Genomic DNA, 3,854 nt, shown 5'->3' on the forward strand with positions numbered 1-3,854 from the left:
TGTGACAAGTTACGGAACCTTTTGAATGCATGGTGGGATGGTGTTTACACAATGTCGTGGATGCCGTTTTATAATTGAATTCAGCATGCACCGAGGATAAATTTAAAATTTGGTTTCTTAATTGCAATTAAGGCGCTTAGGAATTGAAAAAAAAAAAAAAAAAAAAACCTAACAAATATGATTACATTAAAAGACTAGACCCATAAATTGGATGTCATTCATCATGAAGTTGCTTTCATCTTGGGAGCTCTTGTTATATATTAACGTCACTCAATATTAATACTATTATTATTATATAACTATAATATTAGCCTTAGGGTTTTCCTTTTTCATGTTAGGTTTTACATATAAAACCATAAATATATCCAGAAGAATATACCAATATTAACTTTAAAAAAAGGCAAAAATTTGTAACATGGGATACATAAAAGGAAGTGATATTATCTATCAGTGTTTTAAGAGGTTCTTCCCTTTGGAAAGATTGTAGCAAAGGTAGGAGAAAATCAAATAAAGAGAAAGATACAGAATAAAACAAGAGGGAAAATATAAAAATTTAAGATATAGTGTTTGAAAAGATGTTTAAAAGAGGAGAAAAAAAAAGGCTTTCTGTATTACCTAACCTTGCCATGTTTTTTGAGACTGGTTGGGTTGTTCTTGCGAAGTGTTCATGTAGTTATTAAGTCCAGTAATATTGAGAATATCGCTATGAGAGAAAGCTCTAAGACCCAAGAAATCTCTTGTCAATTCTTCACCTTGAGTACTACCACCGGTACTTTCATTATCATTTCTAGTGGCATTTGTGGTTGGTGTTGGTGTAGTTGTTTTAGAGAGTGATTCATTGATGAAACTCCCTCTATTCTTTGTGTTCAGAATCCCACCAAATGCATCATCAAAGGAAGTGACGTCAAATCGAGTGGCAGAAGACAAAGAATTCATCATGTCTTGAAGAAGGGAAGGAGGAGCACCTGAGCCAGCATTGGCAGCTGCAGGTTTATGGTTCCCGAAAGGAGCCAAGCCATGGATAAATCCACTACCTACAGCCAATTCTTCACGTGAAGACAAGTTGAGGCCAAAACTAGCTGTTGTTGTATTGTTATTGCCAGCAGAATCAGCAGACACGTGAGTTTGTTGGTGGGGTCTCATCAAGGACGTAGCAACAGCTGCAGCAGTAGCAGTAGTAGCTGGTGCTGATGATAAGCCAGCTTTGCAGGTCATGGTTGCACCCATCTGAGCTGCTTTCTGAAGCAACGCGGTAGCTGACAATTGTGGGGAAGGTACTGTTGTTGGATGGTAGGGAGGAAGAGTGGAGCCAAGACTAGGGTTAGGGTTGGGGTTTTCATTAAGTGTTAAATCTTGATGGTGCGTTTGTGTGAACTCTTGATGATCTAATCTCGTGGAGAAGATTGATGATGATGAGAAGGAAAGGTCTATAGGCTGTGTTGGACCCCGGCCAGCCCCTAGCATTGGTTGGCTAGCGAGCCATGGAGGAATCTCTGGCCTTAGAGTAGTGAAACTTTGTTGCTCTTTCTTAAGTGAAAATGCTTGGAGTTGGATGTCTTGGGGATTGAATTGGGGTACTTGTAAATTAATGTGAGATGTTGATAATGATGGGCTTGGTTGATGCGGGGAAAGAAGTGGGTTAGCTCCCGTGATTGCTCTCGCACTCTCCTCTGCTAAAGCATCACAGAAGGCTCTGTGTGTGATGAAGCTATCCCTCCTGAAAAAAAAAAAAAAAAAAAAAAGAGAAAAACACAAGCAAACAAAAGCAAACCCTGTCATAAAGGGCTATGACAATGCCAGAATTATTTGACTTTCTCTCTCTCTTTTTCTCTTTTGCTCCTCTCTCTTTCTACACCCCATTTTTTTTTCACTCTGCGAGCATAGGACAGATTGTCATCTTGTGCTGGTGCACATAAAATTTCCATATATACTATACCAGGCAGCAGGCATCTTTCTATCTCTCTCTAGGATGTGAAAAGTAGGAACTGCTAGATGCATGTTGCAATGAATTGTTTAACGTATCAGACTCTAAAGAATGGAAAGAAAATCCTTTTTTTTCTCAAAATTATACTCAAGTTCACACCTCAATAAATGAAGATTTGACTGTTGTGCTTAAATGGAACTTTGATGTTCCATGTTTTCATTAATTCCCAAAGTGATTTTGGAGGGGTTAGTTATTTACCTTGAGAAGAGGGTTCCACAGTCACATCTATATTCTCTAGTGCCACAAGTCTTGGAGTGAGCTTTCCAATCCGATTGAACTGCATACCTCTTCGAACACTTATCACATTTCCACGTCTTCTCACCATGCTTCCTGAAGAAGTGCTTCTTGATTCCTGTCAAGTCCCCAAGTGCCCTTGACGGGTCATGATGCACACAGCTGGGTTCAGGACACACATATACCTTCTTCCTCACCTCTTTACTTGCTCTTTGCTTTAACTTCCATGGCAAATTATGCCCTCTTCTATGAAGCTGAAGGTTCTGGTCTCTTTGAAACCCTTTGCTGCAGATCTCACACACAAATCTATTTGTTGCCATGAGCGTCTTAGGAGACAACGCTATCACTTCTGCATCTGGGTCTGATCCACAACCCCCCCAGCCAAAAAAAAAAAAGGCATCAATAATTTTTTTAAATTAAAAGAAAAAGTCCCAGATAAGGAAAGTAACAGAAGTTAAGGAAGTAAACAAAAACCCAAACCTGGGTTGCCTGGTAGGTTTCTCTTTTTCTTAACAAGCTGAGTTCGAGGTGGTGGAGTACTAAAGTATTGTTGAGGATAGTTGGTGCCAGCTTCAGTTCTATTGCCTGAAGAAGCACTGGCTTCACCAGATGCAGAAGTCAAATTAGACATATTCTCTTCCAAAGCTTGTTGCTGTTGCTGTCGTTGTTGGAATAACAAATCTTTCATCATCTTCTCTTACAAAACCAATTCTAGGACTGATCTGCAGATTGCATCATGGACCATGGATCTTGGTTTTACATACAAAAGTAGGTGCAAAAATCCAAAGACAAAAACCAAACTCAGGTGATAAAAGAGAAAGAAAATTGATACTAGATAAACTCAAGTATCTAGGCTTAGCATATATGAAATGAATACCATAATCCTCATCATAGACCTTTGATGGTTTCTTTCTTTGGTTTGGCCTCAACCCAAGAGACAGTTTTTTGTTTCTTAGAAAAAAACTCTCTATCCACTTTTAAGCTTCATGTTCTGAGTAAAACCTTAATTGCTGATACAAAGAAAATCCAACAAGAACCACACAAATATAACCAAATTAAAAAAGGATAAAGAAAAAGACTCAGCTCATCAAACTCAGGCAGAGAGAGAGAGAGATGTGGATGAGAAGAAATCCCTCTGTAATCATCAATCAGTCTGAAAACAAGAACCCAAAACCACAAACCAAAGAAGGGGAACCCTACAGGGCCAACTCTGACATTGCACTTTCTGTCTTTTCCTCTGCTCTCTTCCCAGCCCTCCCAAAAAGAAAAAAAAAAAAAAAAAACTTCTTTCTTTATTGTCTAATTGCCTTTTTTTTTCCTTAAATTTTCAACTACTAAAAAAATATACTTTTGTTTAATCACACACCTTTCCCTTCTCTGATAAAAAAATTCCAAGATGCAAAAGAAAAGAAAAATAAAGCTACACTGTCTCTACCATATTTTATATTATCGAAGAGAGAAAAGAAAAGAGAGGTTGATTTTTATAGTTATGTTTTGAGGTAGTAGACTTTTCTTTCAGCTTTCTACGTTTACAGTGACATGATTGATCCATTGGTTAAAATTTTAGCGGGCATCGGTAAAAGCTTTCTTTTCATTGTCACTTAACTATTGTTTACTATTATTTGTTTGTATATTT

The 3,854-nt window shown here is 37.8% G+C and overlaps 1 pseudogene across 1 annotated transcript; it reads right to left on the reverse strand.

Annotated features, from left to right (window-relative positions):
• Window positions 1–374: 374 nt before the first annotated feature.
• On the reverse strand, window positions 375–3,600 carry LOC111281232 (protein indeterminate-domain 7-like; annotated as a pseudogene). The gene is made up of 3 exons (XR_016335081.1): window positions 2,699–3,600; window positions 2,183–2,579; window positions 375–1,717 (listed from the first exon to the last, which is right to left on the reverse strand). The product of XR_016335081.1 is annotated as a protein indeterminate-domain 7-like (transcript).
• Between the last annotated feature and the right edge of the window lie 254 nt (window positions 3,601–3,854).

This window comes from Durio zibethinus, chromosome 28 (genome assembly GCF_047325235.1).
Source record: "Durio zibethinus cultivar Kanyao isolate XHJ-2024 chromosome 28, ASM4732523v1, whole genome shotgun sequence".
In the NCBI taxonomy this organism is placed as follows: domain Eukaryota; kingdom Viridiplantae; phylum Streptophyta; class Magnoliopsida; order Malvales; family Malvaceae; genus Durio; species Durio zibethinus.